At 44.7% G+C, this 19,613-nt stretch overlaps 1 protein-coding gene across 1 annotated transcript in view; it reads left to right on the top strand.

Moving 5' to 3' along the window:
* Nucleotides 1-11,874: 11,874 nt before the first annotated feature.
* LOC143963510 (NACHT, LRR and PYD domains-containing protein 3-like) overlaps nt 11,875-19,613 on the top strand; it is a 140,785-nt gene continuing 133,046 nt past the window's right edge. Inside the window, exon 1 of the mRNA XM_077473154.1 lies at nt 11,875-11,895. The gene's annotated coding sequence lies outside the window, so the exon portion shown is untranslated. The remainder of the gene's footprint in view (nt 11,896-19,613) is intronic.

The raw sequence follows: 19,613 nt of genomic DNA, 5'->3' as shown, positions 1-19,613 counted from the left end.
CCCCTGTACCATGATATTACCACCCCTATAGCAGGATATTACAACCCCCATAACAGGAGATTACCACTACCCCAATACCAGGAGATTACCACCCCCCCAATACCAGGAGATTTCCACACCCATAACAGGAGATTACCACCCCCCCATAATACCAGCAGATTACCACCCTCCAATACCAGTAGGTTACCACCCCCAATACCAGTATATTACAACCCACCATACCAAGATATCCCCCATAACAAGATATTACAACTCCCCCAATACCAGGAGATTACCACCCCCATACCAGGATATTAGCACCTCCATACCAGGATATTACTACCCCCATACTAGGAAATTACCACCCTACAATCTCAGGAGATTACCACCTCCCATACCAGCATATTACCACCTCCCATACAAGGATATTACCACCCCCATACTAGGACATTACCATCCCTATGCAGCAAGGAGCTGATTATTAATAAGCTTTGAGAGATCTTGGCTGAAGAAAACCTTGGTGTTGGTCGGAGGAGCAGACCCAAGGCCTAGGCACGAGTCCTGGAGCAGCCTGAAGAAAAAAAGGTATCAGATTAATCATAATACAAACAAAAAACATCACACAGCATAGTCAGAAAATAAGAGAGTAGTGACAAAATATGGCATCCCTTCCAGAGAATAATCATGACCCTTACTGAAGGGAGCAACACAGGCCGCAGTACAAATAGAGTGGATCTAACTTTGTTATTTTCGGACTATTTTTGTATTATGATTAATCTGATACCTTTTTTCTTTTATCTCTGTAGTACTATATATTGTCTCTGTTCATAGTATGCAATACAAAGCTCCTGAAGAAGCAGTGAATATCCAGGAAACATGTCGAGCATAGCAATTTAATTAACACAGGGTGAACTTGTATTGCCATGCTTTTCAGCTGTACCCCCCTTTTTTGATGTTAATTTAATAACATTTATTTTGTTTTACATAATCGTGTATCTTAATTGTTACGGTACCATTAAAGTCCAATAGCCTGCCTTTACACACACATGAACTTTAATGACATCAAAGTCTTAGTCCGTAGGGTTCATTATTGAGTTGGCCCACCCTTTGCAGCTATAACAGCTTTAAAGTTATTGTAAAAACTCTATTACTGTATTTAAAAAAATATATATCAAACATGTTATACTTACCTCCTCTGTGCAGTTGGTTTTGCACAGAGCAGCCATGATCCTCCTCTTCTGGGGTTCCCTCTTTGCTGCTCCTGGCCCATCCCTCCTATTGAGTCCCCGCTCAGCCAGCAGCTTCCTATGGGGGCACCTGAGCCGACTCAGAGCTCTGTGTATCCATTCAGACACGGAGCCCCAACCTAACCCCACCCCCTCTCTTCCCTGATTGGCTGTCTAATTATGCTTAACAGCTGAGGGAGCCAAAGGTGCCACTGCTGTGTCTTAACCAAACAGGAGAAGTGTCCTGGATGGCTAAGACATTCATGGACAAGATAGAGCTGGGGCTCAGGTAAGTGTAATGGATCCCCGTCACAGTCCGCTTGAGTGCTTCCATCAGAACACTGCTTCCTCCAATTCAGGCCTTCAGATATCAGATTTTACAGCCAAATATTGTAACCAAGATCCAGACAAGACTATATCCGTAACACAGCTTGAACATGGACTGTTTATTTTGAGACCTCACACAAATATATACACCAGAATGACAATACAAACTGGAACCTAATTAACATGAGCTAATTAACTAACCATTTAGACAGCCTAGGTGACTCCGAGGCATGACCTTTCAGGACAGAATTGCCGTCTTTTAGCTCAAAAGACACAATCAACATTATCATAAATATGAACACAGAAAACCTTCTCACAATAGCAGAAGCTAATTACAATTAACAATACATACAATGATTTCCCCCCTCAGCCTAGTAGGCAACAAACTATAGTAGAAGTAGACTGTCCAAGTCCTACTCTGTCCTAGAGGCCTGTGATCAGCTCTTTATATATATCCTAGGAGACATTGTGGATAAATATTACTGTTATATTTAATTAACCACCTTCTCATTGTCCATTAAACAATTGTCCATCATTTTTCTCATTCACCCTGTGCCCCTAATGGATACAGGGTAACTTGGACATAGGAGGTGCATGGGGAGCTGAAACAAGGGTTTCCCAATCTCTCCAAGGGCTTCTGGGTTCCATGGGCCCTCCTGTCACAGTAAGTAATTAGGGGGTGCTGGAGGGGCTGCTACACACAGAAGGTTTTTTTTATCTTAATGCATAGAATTCACCTTCTGCCTTTACAAATCCTTCAACTCTTCTGGGAAGGCTGTCCACAAGATTTAGGTGTGTCTATGGGAATGTTTGACCATTCTTCCAGAAGTACATTTGTCAGACACAGATGTTGGATCAGAAGGCCTGGCTCACAGTCTCCACTCTAATTCATCCCGAAGGTGTTCTATCAGGTTGAGGTCAGGACTCTGTGCAGGCCAGTCAAGTTCCTCCACCCCAAATTTGCTCATCCATGTCTTTATGGACCTTGCTTTGTGCACTGGTGCACAGTCATGTTGGAACATGAAGGGGCCACCCCAAACTGTTTCCTCAAAGCTGGGAGCATGAAATAGTCCATAATGTCATCGTATGCTGACGCCTTACATAGTTACATAGTAGGTGAGGTTGAAAAAAAGACACAAGTCCATCAAGTCCAACCTATGTGTGTGATTATATGTCAGTATTACATTGTATAGCCCTGTATGTTATAATCATCCAGGTGCTTATCTAATTGTTTTTTGAAAAATATTGATGCCCCCCCGCCTGTAGAAGGGAATTCCACATCCTTGCCACTCTTACAGTAAAGAACCCTCTACGCAATATAAGGTTAAACCTCTTTTCTTCTAATTTTAATGAGTGGCCACGTGTCTTATTAAACTGTCAAATGTTTTTGCAAAATCCAGATACAACGTGTCTTCGGGCCTTCCTTTATCTAGATGGCAGCTCACCTCCTCAAAGCCCTTGTACACACGGTCGGAGATTCCGATGACCAAATCCGTCGGAATAACTCGGACCGATTAATTCCGGACAAGGTCCGGAAGTGATGTTGCATACACACGGTCGGACCAAGTTGTCGGAATTTCCGGTTGCCAAGAATGCGGTGACGTAAGCCACGTACGGTGGGACTAGAAAAGGGAAGTTCAGCACCACGTCCGGCACCCTTTGGGCTCCTTGTGCTGATCTCGTGTCTATCGCGTGTTAGTAGAAGTTTGGTGAGAGACAATTCGCGCTTTTCAGATTAGTGATTCAGATCGCTACTGCTCTTCGGTTTGTGCTTGTCTTTGTGTATCTGATAATCAGTGTGTGTAGTCAGTAAGTATTTGCTTCTCATTGTGGACTATATCTTGGTATAGTACGCTTTGATTTGCATTTCTTATTGTCTGCTTGCTTCTGCTATTCAGTTCGTTCTTTCAGGCATTGCTGTTTATCGGTGCTTTCTGTTGTCCGTTCTGACGAGCCGACCGTTTTCAAACCATGTTTTGTCTACGTACTCGTCGTAGAGTTTGTGCTGTGCAGGGGCTTCGTGTTGGGGTTGTTACTTTGACACAAGCCCGGTCCATGAACAGGGAGGGGAGGCGTTTGTGGACCAAGAATTGGTTGCGCCAGAGTGACCAGTTCTCGTACATGCCTTTGCTCCGTGAGATCCGGGAGAATAATCCTGATAATTTCAGGAATTATCTCTGGACCCCGTTTTTCACTGTCTACTGGCTTAGCTGACCCCTTATATCACCAGGCAGGATACCTGCATGCAGCATCACTCCGGAGGCTCATCACCACGTTGCGCTACTTGGCAACAGGGAGAAGCCTTCAGGACCTCAAGTTCTCTACAGGCATCTCCCCCCAGGCTCTGGGGATCATTATTCCAGAGACCTGTCCTGCCATCATTCAGGTCCTGCAGAAGGACTATATGAAGGTAAGTTTTATCCTTTAACATCACATTCTATGTATTGAATGATTTCTAATGTCTTGCATTTATTTCCTCATTCCTTAATTACCATCATTGCAATATGCTCTAATTCATATGCTCTGCCCCTTTGTCCTCATGCAGATTTGCCTCACTAACTTCACCACCATGCTCTTCTTGGCCCATAAAACTATAGTCTAGTCACTTACCAATGTCTTTTGTCAGCTCCATAGTATTGCTTTCCCCTAAACACCCCCTAAAATGTCTACAAATGTGATGTGTGTGCTTCAATTCATGCAGAGTGACATTTTTTTTTGGTTGTGCCTAACTCATTAGGAACCCCCCTCCCCCCAACTGCTACCTCAGCTGATAGCAATCTTCTATCTGCTGACTTTACCAAACCCAATACACACTATACCTACCTATTTTATGGTCACATTTATGGATGAATTCACCAAAGCATGTAGTACAAGGGCCTGCCTCAATACTTTCAAATGCTTTTTTTTTTTTTTTTTTTCCCTATAATTATCTTGATATGTAATAGCAGAATGTCAAAATGTGCTTCCATTTTGTTTTCTTTTTGGTATTATGACACTTCTTACCTGTCCGGTGGGCTGCCAATAGTGTAACTAAGGAGGGGCTTCCCAAAGTAGCACACATTATTTAGGCATTCAGTTCTCAATCAAGTGGAGAGGATTACCTGTCCAAAACACCCCCCCCCTCATTTTTTTAGCAAGGGCCCATCAGATGGGGGGGATGGGGGGTGATGACTGAGGCTTTAAATACTCCGTTCCCAAAATGTTATACTAATCTTGGCCAAAAATGTTGGTGTCTAATCTGCTTGCAATGTTGATTTTTAAAATTACTAATTTTTGGTCTTGTTTCACTCCACAGTGTCCTTCAACACCACAGGAATGGCAGACTGTGGCCTCCCACTTTGCCAGTCATTGGCACTTTCCCAATTATGGAGGAGCAATTGATGGGAAGCACGTCCGCATCGTCCCACCCCCCAACTCGGGGTCATACTATTTTAACTACAAGGGGTTTCATAGTATCGTGATGTTGGCGGTGGTGTCTGCGACATATGAGTTTTTGTATGTGGACGTGGGGCAAAATGGATGGATGTCGGATGGTGGAGTGTTCTCCTGGACGGAGTTCTACTGGCGTCTCCAGATTGGCAGTCTGGGCTTGCCACCCCCAGAGGAGAATCAGGAAGGACTCCCATTCATCTTTGTCACGGATGAGGCGTTTGCCCTGGCGAACCATCTGATGCGGCCTTTCCCGATGAGGACCCTCACCCTGGACCAGAGGATTTTAAATTTCCGCCTGTCCAGAGCCCGAAGAGTGGTGGAGAACACCTTTGGAATACTGGCCAGCCGGTTCCGCCTTTTTTTAACGCCTATCCACATGGCGGAATACAAACTAAATCACATTGTGCTGGCATGCTGTGTTCTTCACAATTTTCTAAAAAGACATTCTGCAAACTATGCAGTCTCAGTTGTCCAAGAAGCAGACTTGCTGGAAAATGATAACCTCAGGGGCCGTGAACCTGCTCATCCTGGCTTGCCCCCCCAAAGCGCCTGTGAGGTTAGAACCCAATACATGGACTACTTTGTGGGTAGGGGGCCATTGATATGCCAGACAATGTCTGAGCGGCATTTTCAGAATACATTTTTCTTTGAAACTGCTTCATTTACTGCTTGGCTTGCTTTTAGGTGTCTCCTATGTAAATTTATGTTTTTTCTTGTTGTGCCTTTTTCACCAACAGTGCAAACCCAAGTTCTGAGCGAGATGAGGGGACAGTCTCTTCTTCAGATAAGCTTATTATGTTGTGGGTCTGCTACACACACACCTTGTTTTTGGTAACTAATGTATGTAGTGCATTACTGACCAAAATCGTGCTCATTTTCAGCACCATGGCAGGAAAATGGCATGATTGTCAAAATTAACACATCACTGTGGGTGTTTTTTTTACTAAAGGCACATCCACTATGCACTACAAGTGCACTGCAAAAGTGCACCTGAACCTGCACTTGGAGTGCAAAGTGGAGTTACCTTTAGTAAATAACACCCATTCTCACCGGAAACAACAATTTTACTCCAAATACATCATTTGCGCAATGAAAAAGGAAGCCACACATTGTTCATAATTTTAATTTTTAATCAAAGCACACTCACGTGCGTTTAGAAAAAGGGTTTTACAACAAACCAACAAATTGAGTGTATCAAAAACATTCTTTCAGGTACTTTCTGTTTACTTGGTGTTTTTGTGTAAACAGGCATGTATCAAAACGTAACATACAGAACACAGGAACTTACAAAGTTCAACTTTGAAAAGTGAAGACAATATCAGACATGAGTATGTACAAACTGGGCTGATATTGCCTTCATCACATGGGGTGTCACCCCTGGAAAATCCAAATTTGGAAGATGCACAGAGTGTGTCAACATGTGCTATCTCCCATCATGGGGGATCAATGTACATGCTTTGGGGCTGCAACCCCTTCATCTCAGCCACTTTACACAAAACACGTACATTGATCCCCCATGATGGGAGATAGTGCATGTTGACATACTCTATGCATCTTCCAAATTTGGATTTTCAAAAAATACAAAAGTTGTTGATTAAAAGCCAAAAAATAAAACCCTAGCTAGTTTGGGCTGTTTCACACTCTACCCAAAACATCTTCATTTTATTTTTAACATCATTGATGTTTTGCTGTATATTTTCTGAATCCCGATTGCACCCCATTATCTCTTCAATCAGGATCTGGGCACTTTCACTGGTAAAATGTGATTCTTCCACATCACCTACAAAACAAAGCAAAAAAACACACCATGTATTAAAAATATGGTGACATACATTGATGAGCTTACCGGAAGCTGTGTTCTCCGACACTCACCTGTTGTGGTGACAATTTGTCCAACTTCAATGATCTCTCCTTCTTCCTCCTCCTCCTGCTCCTCTGCTTCTGGTTTTTGAATTTTGCCTTCTTTGGGAGGGGTGTGGTCCCTGGTGTCCTCATACTTGCTGAGTCTTCTCTCCCCTATGAGAATGTAAAAAAAGAATAATTAGCACACAGAGGGCAGAATTAGGAATATGAAACATTGCTTGGAAGGGTTGTACAATTGTATTTTTTGGCCGAGTTCCAAGGTGAGAACATTATTGTGGACACTTTGTTAAGCTGGAATACTTACCTGCAGAACGATGTTACTTACGAACGAATGAAACCATGAACTTGAAAGTGGCCATTTTAAAATGCACAACATGAAATCAAAGCACATGGAGCAGTATGCAAGTGAGAATAATCAAATGAACACACGACAACTACTTACTTTTTTGAAGAACATGCTTGATCCTTCTGTACTGATCGTGCTCCCTCAGTTTCAGGTCTGACCAGCGTTTTCTCAGTTGATCCTTGGATCGGCGTACCCCAAAATTCTTCTGAAGACTCTTCACAACTTTAGTCATGATCTTGGCCTTTCTGATATTTGGGTTGGGGTAAGGTCCATACTTCCCATCATAGTCGGTCCTGTTCAATATGCTCACCATCTCCAACATCTCTCCAAAAGACATATTTGAGGCCTTAAATCTTCTCTTCCTGGATCGGGATGTTTCTGGATCTGGGTTTTCCTCACCCTCCTCCTCGTTAGTGGAACTGTGATTGCGCACCTGCATTCTCTCCGCTATGTGCTCTCCCCACTGCGCCGAAAGCGAAGGGGTGGGGAATAGTCTAGAAAGAACGTCAGGGGCGGGCGGAGTTTCACGCATGCGCACTGTATATAAAACGCAACACGCGTGTGTTGTCCGTACGATCTGGGAACAGAGTGAGGAGCTGACGTGACAATCGTGCAAACGAAGGTAAAATTTTGAACTTGATACATCACTAGACTAGACTGCTTCTATCTAGGCCGATGTTGGGACAAGATTAGGAGGGTTTATCATGGCATTATTAATATTTTAGGGTTTGTCTTGTGTTGTGTCTTGCAGAGAAGATGGATCCATTCAAAAACCCCAATTTTATGGGTCTATTCCTGGAACTGTACAGGGAGATGCCCTGCCTGTGGCAGATCAACAACCAGTTTTATTACGACAGAAGAAAAAGGAAGGCAGTGCTGGAGAAACTTCTTTCTTTGGTGCGGATCATGGTCCCCACGGCAGACATGGCCTATGTGACTAGGAAAATTGGTGTAATGAAGAGTACATATCTCAGGGAGAGAAAGAAGCACCTGGAGTCCTTGAGATCCAGATGCCGTTTATTACCCCAGGATGGTGTACTTCCAGAGGCTGCATTTTCTGGTAGACCAGGGGGTACCCAGGCCACCACTCTCCAGTCTTCCTTCAAGGCTTCCTTCACCCCCAGCTGAGGCTTCCAACATCTAACCTGGACCTTCCAGGCAGCAACATGTGGTGGGGCCCAGCTTGAGACAGGTATAGCATTGTTGAACATATTTCTTGTCGTACATTTAATGATGTTAACTAGATGTTATTATTGATCAGTAAGTTGGGATTTAACAAAGTGGTTTACATATCAATAGACAGTAGTGACCAACAATGAAAAATGCTGGGCTCAGAATGATAGTCTGTTCTATTTGGTAACATTCAATTTGCAAAAGTCATGAGCTAAAAATGGTGTGATTGATGAGCAAAAAACTAAAACTATGTCCCATTTTCATGCACAGGAATACCTCAGTCAGGGGGAGGCTGTGGCAAGTGGCAGCCAGGAGGTCGACCAACGCCCTCCTTCTCCTCCTCCTGCAACAACTACAGGAGCCCAGCCACAGCCTGGAAGGATGCCTGGTGGAAAGTGACTAAGGAAGACGAGAGAGTGATGGCCTGGGTTCAGTCTGGTCTGACAGAAGATGCAGCCTCTTGAAGAACCACATCCTGGGGACATAGATGGCATCTGCTTTTCCTGATCTCTAGGACTTCTGGACCAGACTTCTCTCCCTGAGATACAGTATGTACTCCTCAGGCCACCAATTTTTCTTTTTCTAATTATTTCATGTCTGCCCTGAGGGCCAAAGGCTGCGCTAAAGTAACAAGTTTCTCCAGCGCTGCCTTCCTCTTTTTAGTTTATTAAGACCTAAATAAAGGTTTTTTTTTGTTTGAAGGAATACTTGCGTATGTGTTTTCCTTCCAAAAGGCCAGTTTATTTGTGAGTAGGCAGGTACATTTCAAAAATACAAAGTGAAATGAATAACAAGGGGCACCAACACCAAACAACCTCCTGTAGATTAAAAAAGAAAATATAAAAAATATAATAATGTTGTTGTGATAAGTTGAAACCCAAAACACACCCCAAAAAATGGAAAGATGAGCAAACTGTCAAAAAGGGAGATGTTTAGGAAAAAATAAATACAATTCAGCCAAAAAAGAATAAACAAAATATAAAAGTTTGTAGATGTGATGATTTCAAAAATTGTATTGCTGAAATGAGTAAAAAAGAGTCATGAAGTACGTTCGGGAGAAGTGTGTGTGACTATGAGCATCAAGTTCCTTCTTGCAGCATTGTAAAGAACAAGAGAATGCGCTTCATGAAAGAATTTTTAACATTGCAGCGTGACGAATGTGCTATATAGATTGCGAGCAGTAGTTTTACCTGAACGAGCGCTTCCGTGTCCGAATTTGATTGTGAGCATGCGTGGCACCTTGTCTGTCGGAGTAGGCTACACATGATCGGAGTATGTCCGATCGTAGCATTTTGTCGGAAAATATTTCTGGCAAGTTGGAAAAGTTGGATATTCCGACGGAAACAGTCCGATGCAGACCACACACAGTCGGAATATCCGACAAAACGCTCTGATCAGAAACATTTCGACGGAATCTCCGACCGTGTGTACAAGGCATAAAAGGTTAATAGATTGGTTTGGCAAGAACGATTCTTCATGAATCCATGCTGATTACTGCTAAGGATACCATTCTCATTACTAAAATCTTGTATATAGTCCCTTATCATTCCCCTCTAAGTGCATGCATACTATTGATCTTAGACTAACTGGTCTGCAATTCCCAGGGATGTATTTTGTCCCTTCATTATTGGTGCTACATTGGCTTTTCTCCAATCACCTGGTACCATTCCAGTCAGTAGACTGTCCATAAAAATTAGAAACAATGGTCTGGCAATTACTTGACTGAGTTCCCTAAAGACCTTCGGGTGCAAGCCATCTGGCCCTCGTGATTTATTAATGTAAAGTTTTCCGAGTCTATTTCTAATTCTGTCCTCTGTTAGCCATGAGGGTGCTTCCTGTGATGTGTCATGAGGATAAACACTGCAGTTTTGATTATTGAAGCCCCTGATTCCCTCGTGAAGACTGAAAAGAAGAACAAATTCAATACCTTCACCATCTCCCCATCCTTTGTAACCGGATGTCCCTTTTCATTCTTTATGGGGCAAATATGGTCTATCCTCCCTTTTTTACTGTTTATATACTTAAAGAATTTATTGGGATTTTTTTTGCTCCACTGTGTGTCTTTCGTGTTCTACCTTAGCCACCCTAATTGCACCCTTACATTTCTTGTTGCATCCTTTGTTAAGAAGTTCCCTTCACTGGAACTAAGGGGCCAAGCCCAACCCCTGAGGGGCCAAGACCAACCCCTGAAAAACAAACCCACACCATCTGTGGCAGCCTGTCCATTAGGGGTGCATGGGCACTGCCCCCTATCCATGTGTCCAGCCCCCTAATATACATGCAGGGCAACTGATGCATGGATCCCAATGGGGTTGGAACGGCTCTAATAGGCTTAAAAAAAAGTGTGCGCTTAAAAAAAGGGTGGACTCGGGGTGCAGAGCTCTGTGTTGCAAGCCCACCCAGTTGTTTGACAATAGCAAATTAATATTCACTATTCTCACACTGATCCTCCTCCCAGCCAATCAGGAAGTGGGTCCTGAAATTGGCTGAAAGGACAGGCAATCCATTTCGATGCCTAGGAGGAGGAGGGAGAAGACGGTAAGTGCCGGGCTAGATAACTGGGGGGGAGGGTGACCCAATCGATTGGGAGCAGTGGGGTGGCGGAGCCACCAGCTGAACCAGAGGGGGTGGTTGTTTACCCCCCAAAAAAACACCAGCCGCCACTGCACATCATAATCCCCCTCCACCAAATGATTTGGACCAGTGCACAAAGCAAAGTCCAAAAAGACATGGATGAACAAGTTTTGGGTAGATGAACCTGACTGGCTTGCACAGAGTCCTGACCTCAACCTGATGAAACACCTTTGGGATGAATTAACGCGGGGACTGTGAGCCAGGGCTTCTCCTCCAACATCAGTGCCTGACCTCACAAATGCGCTGAAGAAATTCTGGAAGAACGGTCAAACATTCCCATAGACTCTCCTAAACCTTGTGGATGGCCTTCCCAGTAGAGTTGAAGCTGTTATAGCTGCAAAGGGTGGGTCAACTCAATATTGAACCCTACGGACTAAGACTGGTATGTCATTAAAGTTCATGTGTGTATGTAAAGGCAGGCGTCCCAATACTTTTGGTAAGATAGGGTTTGTCAGTGCCGCTGACTGATTGAAAATTATAATATTCCGCCCTGACTAATCGACTCAGTTTGATCAAATCCTATCAAAATTGATCAGATGAGATGGTAAGGCTATTCAATTGTTTGTGGATTGGATTGTTTTGATGGAATCACACAAAATGCAGCAAGCTGTACTTTTTTTAAATGTACATAAAGGCAACACAATGGTATAAATGAGGTTTATTGAAATACGTAAACTTTTTTTGCATATGCATTTGTACTGCATTAAAAAAACATTTGAGTGCATCTGAGTGTTGTAAACAAGTCCTGATAGGAGCTCAGAGGGCGAGTTTATTCTTCAGCTTTCCACACGGCCCTCTTGGAGAACAAAGCTCAGTAAACACGTGATTTATTGCTATGGGTGTGGGAGAGATATATACAAGAGACTGCTATAAGGAAGTGAAACATTACGAGACTCATCTAAGCGTGTCACAGAGGTAAGAATTTGTTGTATCTTTCTGACTTTTTAAGTCTAAAATGAATGAGGGATGTAGGGAGAAAGAAAGAAATAGGGAGGGAAGGAGAGAGAAGGAAGAAAAGAAAGAGGGATGGAGGGACGGCAGGCCCAGATCCTACACCACAATAGCAATATGTGTATTCCAGAAAGTTTATCAATCAGCAGATAAAGATACTCCAAACACCTGGTGTTAGCGCTCCAATCATCCCGACACCATGGTTGTTATGGTGTCAGGATGATTGAAGCGCATTATTTCTATTATTACCCCAGCAGAGTCCCTCCTTACATCAGGTGCCCTAGCAGAGTCCCTCCTTACATAAGGTGCCCCGGCAGAGTCCTATCCTTACATCAGTTGTCCCCAGCAGAGTCCCTTCTTACATCAGGGGTCCTCAGTAGAGTCCCTCCTTACATTAGGCGTCCCCAGCAGAGTTCCTCCTTACATCAGTTATACCCAGTAGAGTCCCTCCTTATACCATTGCCTGGGATGCAAACATGTGCTTAAAATTTGTTTGTCCTGGTGGACTCTGTGCACAGAGGGAATGGAGGTGACTTGGGGGTCCCAGAACTCTGATGGGGTAGACACTGTCACCCCTCTTCACCCGGGTGTGGGCCGCACCCCGGTAGTGACGCCACTGGTGATTTGTTCTCCACGACATTTACAGAAGACCAGCTTGTGGAGGCTGAAGGGAAGAACCAAAAGGCAGATCCTGGGTTGTGCCTCTTGTTTCTTCCTCACGATAGCCGGTCTTCTTGTAAAATGGCGGCCAGCGGAGACAATTTACCAGTGTCGGCTGTGAACCTCTAGTGGCGGCGGTGAAAAATTAGGAAATGCTGATTTTCCTGGGACATTTCCTGGGAAATGGTAAGTCAGGGACAAAGGTATAAATACCAGGAATGTCTCTGGAAATTCAGGATAGTTGGCAACTATGGTCTATTAGGGGCACAGGGGGACTGAGAAAATGATGGACAACTACTTAATAGACACTGAGGATGTAGTTTGGATTACTTCAGATGGTCTCTGCCACCTTGGGACTCTGTAGACAGATGTATGTGAAAGGAAAGCTGATTAATGAGATCTGGAAAGTCTTCTGTTGTCTACTAGTCTGAAGAGCCTTTCACCCATTGGTAATTGTGCTAATTAATACACCTTTGTCTCCTAGCAAACTATTGGGGGATGTGTTTATACTTGTATCAATGTGTATTGTATTTTGCAAGTTTGAACCAGCAAGTTAGGCCTGAAGTTGGGATATGTGATTAATCGCAACATTGTCTGGGGGAATTGAGTCACCTAGGCTTGTTTAAGTGTCATGTTAATTTATGTTTCTGGTTACAGTTTGTATTGTTAGGGTAATATGATCAGACGGGGGAGTCCTCCCATGGTGTATATATGCTGTGTTAGTTGGTCAAATAAAGTTATTCCATGTTCCAGTTTAGCAGCCAGTCCTGCCTAGTTCTTGGTTGCAAGCGACTATAATATCTGATATCGATCTTCGTACTGGAGTAAGCGGTGTACTGACAGAAGCACTCAAGGAAGTTTAGTGTACTCGGACCTAAGTTGTTGAAATTGTTTTCCATTAAAACTGCGTTTTAATTAATCACCATTTTCTTTTTGAAGATCGAAGGTTTATATATAATAAAGTGCTTTGAATTTCAAAACCACAATGCATCTGCAGTTGATATGACATCACGCCAGAAAACACTTTTCACGAGAGTCATCTAAAAAAGAGCTACGAGGGTGCAGATTTCTGCTCCAAGTCAAATCTGAATAGAAAACAAATTAAAGGAGTAATATGCCAGACAGTGAGTGGCAAGGGAAGCCAGCCTTATACCCATGCTCCCTCATTGACATGCATGTCATAGCACAATGGACACTGTGCAATGGGCCTATGTTTTACTTAGTTGCATGGCTGGTAAGGTTAAATAAGGACACCAATCAATCTATGAGGGCATGTATTAGGGTTGCCCCCTGTCCAGGACAGTTCAGGTTTTGAATCATGTGTCCGGGTTTCAGTCCACCTGAAACCCAGACACATCATTCAGACTGGAAATAATAGGGCAGGGATTGGCAGTGTGTGTAAAAACACCATCTGATCCAATGAAGACAACCAAAAAAAAAGGAAAACCTGGTGCTCAAGGCACAGTAATACCCTTCTGGATTTTATAGACCAGGTAATGTAGTAGAAAAAAGATATTTTCTATTATAAACATACAGTAAAATTGCATAAGCAAAAGGGTAGACATTACATGATAAAAATGTGTATATAACACATCGCATGTATTATCAAAATGACATTGGTATGAAGCTCAGCTGCCCTGTAGACAGTGCTGTGCTAACAAGAACGCATACTACAAATGACTCCTAACATGTTTCAGACCTTGTAGTCCTCCTTCGGAGGCTTATGTCATTTTTTGAAAGTCATGAGTATTCTATAATATAAATATAGTAATACATTAGTAAAGTCATGAACTAGTATAACAGTTTGACAATAGTAATTAAACAAGAAAAATAATCAAAACGGATCTGCATCTCCAAACACGTTTGATAACAACAAAAGAGACTATACTTACAAGGATGAGCGAATCACCGATAAAAACAACCAGGGGGCCAAAGGTTGTATGCCTGAAGATTGAGAGCAAAACCGAGGTAAACCCCAGAGGGCAACCGGGTAAAGAGGAGCGGGAATGCACAGAGGGGCAGGAGAGCAAAGGGGAGGCACCTGTCCCAACTGTAAGGACCCCAGGTGTGTGGAGTCAACTCCTGACAAAATTCTGACCAACAAGCGGTGGAGTCTGGATGTATAATACAGTAGAGTGCTGTGTATGTTTTTCTGTATATGTATAAGAGAAAAAAAAAAGAGTATAAAAAGGGTACTCATAGAACATTGTAGAGATGCAGATTGGTAGACACAGTAGAGATGGTTATCTGAAAGCTTCACCCCAAGCAATACTCTGCTGAATAGGGTGGAACAGATAAGGGAAGGTAGATTTGAATTTGCCAAAGCAAAGTGAGACAGAAGTTTGCCGACCTGTTCAGAGCGCAGCACGATTCCAGCATGCACAGTAGGAAACCGGCTGCGAAGCCACAAGGCTTCACTGCTGGTTTTCCTTAGCCAGCACCCAAAAGCCGATTCAAGAGTCAGCTCGGGTGAGGACACTGCTGGATGCCTGGACAGGTAAGTGCCCTAATAGTAAATGTCAGAATGTCAGCAGCTACCATATTTGTAGCTGCTGCTTTTTTTTCATTTTTGGGGCGGGCGCCCGACTCCTCCTTTAAGGACCCCTGACAGCATTATAGTTGAAATAAAGGAATTCATATACTGAATAGTAGTTTAGTGCGCAAGCAATATTTCTTTACTATACAATGGTTCTTTAAATATGAACTGTCTGTGGTCAAATCCGTCTTTCCTTCTTCTTCCGTTTTAAAAAAAATAAAAACTCTAAAAATGTCAGCACTTTAAAAAAAATGCTGGGTTATGAAATGGTAGAGTCCAATAAGGTGAAAAAAAACTCTGTTTGCTAATCACATACTTCTGCCTTGTGTTCTGTAGTGTATCGTCACATCACCACCATGGCATCACTGTGGATGTCTGGGATGTGGGCTAATATACCCCTGGTGAGGCTGATTGAGATCAATTGCCTCTCTGTGCAAGTGAAATCAGCTGGTGGTCAGTGTGACAGATCGCGTCGCTCGACCAATTGAAACCTCAATCTGTCATGGAGTCTCTCAGCACGATGACGTGTGGCGCAAGCCCATCCCAAGGGGCTAGGCCACATCCCGTGTCACCATACCACCGATGCACATGTAGCCCGCCGGTCTGTGCCTCACAGTGAAGCGCAAACAGGAAAGAACCTGTCATCAGGCAGGCTCCAAAGGGCAGAGATGTCCCAAGTGCGGCCGTCAGACAGGAATGTGGCTCGGAACAGGGATTGACAGGAAGGTGGGGGGGCAGTATGTGCTCCTCATTACTATACTCTTTGGCATGCCCAAAGGTGTCCCAGGTCTGTTACAATTCTATAGTATATGCTAAAACAAAAAAAAATTTAACTGTGCGCCACTAAAGTGTTCGGGTTTAGCTTGAAGAAAAAGTGACAACCTTAATCCCTACAAGAGGGTGGTGTCCGTGTGTCACTCGTGCTCCCCCTTATGGGATTCATAGTGGTAAACGGGTCTTTCCACGGATATCTCACTCTCCTAATGCCGCGTACACACGATCAGACTATCCGACGGACTTAGTCTGGCGGACAAACCACCGGATAGTCAGCCAGACTTTCCGAATGAGCGGACCTGCCCACACACGACCAGACTTTTCAGGCAGACTAGGTCCTCCAGACTATGGCAGGAGACCACCGTACTTATGAAATTAACGGACTTGCCCCCACACGGAGGAAAGTCTGTTCATTTTGAACGCGGCTCCTAGTAGACGAGACAACATTAACGTGTCGCTGGCCCCGTCACCTGGTATGGACTTAAAGGGGAAGCCCTACACCGAAAAAACAGTGTGGGGGTCCCCCCCAAGGTCCATATAAGACTCTTATCCGAGCACGCAGATCGGCCAGTCAGGAAAGGGGGTGGGGACGAGCGAGCGCCCCCCTGAGCCATACCAGACCCCAAAGCACCTTGTCCCCATGTTGATGAGGACAAGGGCCTCTTCCCGACAACCAATCAGGGTCTGCGGGCGGGGGGCTTATCGGAATCCGGGAGCCCCCTTTAATAAGCGGGCCCCCGGATATTGCCCCCCACCTTATATGAATGGGTATGGGGTACAATGTACCCCTACCCATTCACCTGTGCAAAAAATGTAAATAAAACACAACACACAAGGGTTAAAAATAATTTATTGCACAGCTCCGGGGATCTTCTTCCATCTTGGGGGGGTCTTCTCGCCGGACTCCTCCGCTATCTTCTGCTAGCTCTTTTACTAGCGGAGGAGCCCGGCTTTCTTCTTCGCCGCCACCCGGGGGTCTTCTTCCGACTTCGGGAGTCTTGTCCCCCTCTTCGGTTCTTCTTGCAGGGCCTCCGCTTTCTTCCTTTAGCTGTTTTACTAGCGGTGGCCTGGTCTTCTGTCGCCGCTGCCGTCTCTTCTTCCGACTTTGGGGGTCTTGTTCCCCTCTTCGGTTCTTCTTGCCGGGCATCCACGCCTTCTTCCAACTCTTTCACAAGCGGTGGCCCGGTCTTCTATTGCCGCCGCCGCCTTCTCTTCTTCCTGTTCTTCTTGTTCTTCTTATTCTTCTTCCTTGAGATGTTGACTCAACGCTCTCTCTGGCCGCAATGACAGGGACGCGGTGTGCGGCGACTTATATAGGGACATCGCCGGGTGATGTCCTCGCCCATTATGATTTCATAGTCCCAGCATCCTCTGGGACTGTGACATCATAAGGGGCTGGGACATCACCCGGCGATGTCCCTATATAAGTCGCCGCACACCGCGTCCCTGTCATTGCGGCCAGAGAGAGCGTTGAGTCAACATCTCAAGGAAGAAGAAGAGAAGGCGGTGGCGGCGATAGAAGACCGGGCCACCGCTTGTAAAAGAGCTGGAAGAAGGCGGGGTGGCCCGGGAAGAAGAACCAAAGAGGGGGACAAGACCCCTAAAGTAGGAAGAAGACCCCCGGACGGCGGCGGCGACGAAGAAGAAAGCCGGGATCCTCCGCTAGTGAAAGAGCTAGTAAAAGAGCAGAAGATAGCGGAGGAATCTGGCGAGAAGACCCCCCAAGACGGAAGAAGACCACCGGAGCTGTGCAATAAATCATTTTAAAAACATGTGTTGTGTTTTATTTTTACACTTTTTTTTCACAGGTGAATGGGTAGGGGTACATGGTACCCCAATACTCATTCACATAAGGTGGGGGGCCGGGATCTGGGGCACCCTTATTAAAGGGGCTCCCGGATTCCAATAAGCCCCCCACTTGCAGACACCGACAACCAACGGCAAGGGTTGGTGGGAAGAGGCCCTTGTCCTCATCAACATGGGGACAAGGTGCTTTGGGGTGGGGGGCTGCAGGGCCCCCCTTCCCCAAAGCACCCCCCCATGTTGAGGGCACGCGGCCTGGTACAGCTCAGGAGGGGGGCCGCTCACTCGTCCCCATCCCCATTCCTGACCGGCTGGGTAGCGTGCTCGGATAAGGGTCTGATACGGACCTAGGGGGACCCCCACGCCGTTTTTTCGGCGTAGGGCTTCCCCTTTAAGTCCATACCAGGTGACGTGGCCAGCAATGTGTCAGCGATGGCTGGATTGTCCGCCGGACTGCGACAGTTTTTGAGTCAAATCTGCTTTCTAAGTCAGCAGGACTTTTGGGTAAAAAAAAGGACAGATTGTCCGTCGGACTCTGGTCCACCGGACTTTTCCGCCAGATAGTTTGATTGTGTGTATGCGGCATTAGGGTAATTGGTCAAGCAGGTATCATGTAGGGATAATAAAACGCCTCCATAGCATGATTCTGTTTAATAAATAGAAGATAAATATTGCACTTCCATCAGGTAACAGACAACAAGCATTGAAAAGCAGGAAGTCCAGGGCATCGATGTGCTCCACAGACCTGAACGGGATGTGACATAATGACGCTCTAGCTCCGTCACATCTGGTTCAGGCCCGTGGATCGCAGAGAGCGCCAGACTTTTCAATGCTTGTTGTCTGTTATTCATGAATTCTATAGGCTGGTTACTTTAGATCAGGCATGTCCAAAGTCTGGCCCGTGGGCCAATAGCGGCCCACATTCCGGTTTGATGTGGCCCCCACTTGCAATTTGCATATATATCCTTCTGTGGCCCCCAAACTCGGGCGTGTTATGGTTTTTGTAACTATATATATAGCTCTCTCTTCTTTAACCTGACAAATCCCAGAGAGCCACTCAGGGTTAGGAACTTGTTGCTGTATATATATATATATATATATATATATATATATATATATATATATATATATATATATATATATATATATATCTTGCTTCCCCGAAAATAAGACCTAGCGTAATTGTCGGTGATGGCTGCAATATAAGCCCTACCCACCAAATAAACCCTACCCTGTCTTCCCAAAAATAAGCTATAAATCCCTCAGGATCCACTGGCTCCACCTGGTGGGGAAAAAACAGTACACCATACAAAACTGGATACTTAACCAAAAATATTTTTACTGCAAAATATTTGAACAGGTGATTACAGAAATTGTGCTGTCATCCCAACATAGGATGACAGCACAATATATTTCAGTATAAAACAATATAAAATGTATATTTATATATGTGAACCTGGGAGCTCCCCTACTTTAAAGCTATACGTGAGATCTCACTTAAAGTACCTTGTCCAGATCTTCTTTCTTCGCTGGCTAAGTCACTCCTTTGTTATTTGTAATCTAAAGTCTATAGAGGGTTAAGCTGAATTGCTCCTGTGTAACTTCAATAACATATTTACAGCGCTTGAGGCACCAGGGTAGATAGGCCTCAAGCCTGCTCAGTGTCAGTTGCTCTGCTACTCCTCAGTGGAACTACAGATTCCAGTGAGGCCTGTATGTGAGTCTAACTGCATGCAAAAGTTAACAAACGGTGGGCCGTAACCCACTCACCAACTGGATCAGAGTTCTGTGTGATCACTGTGGTGCGGGGACTGTAGCTTGCTTCTAAGTCAGCTGGGCCAGATGCTCTGTACCGCTCCGCTGGATGGATCTATTCCTCCGATACGTCGATGAGTGTCTCTGGGCCTTG

The sequence above is a fragment of the Lithobates pipiens genome, unplaced genomic scaffold, assembly GCF_037356315.1.
Source record: "Lithobates pipiens isolate NorthernLeopardFrog02 unplaced genomic scaffold, aLitPip1_a1.2 Scaffold_8, whole genome shotgun sequence".
In the NCBI taxonomy this organism is placed as follows: domain Eukaryota; kingdom Metazoa; phylum Chordata; class Amphibia; order Anura; family Ranidae; genus Lithobates; species Lithobates pipiens.
The sequence above is the reverse complement of the archived record's forward strand: the minus strand, read 5'-3'. Positions and strand labels throughout refer to the sequence as shown.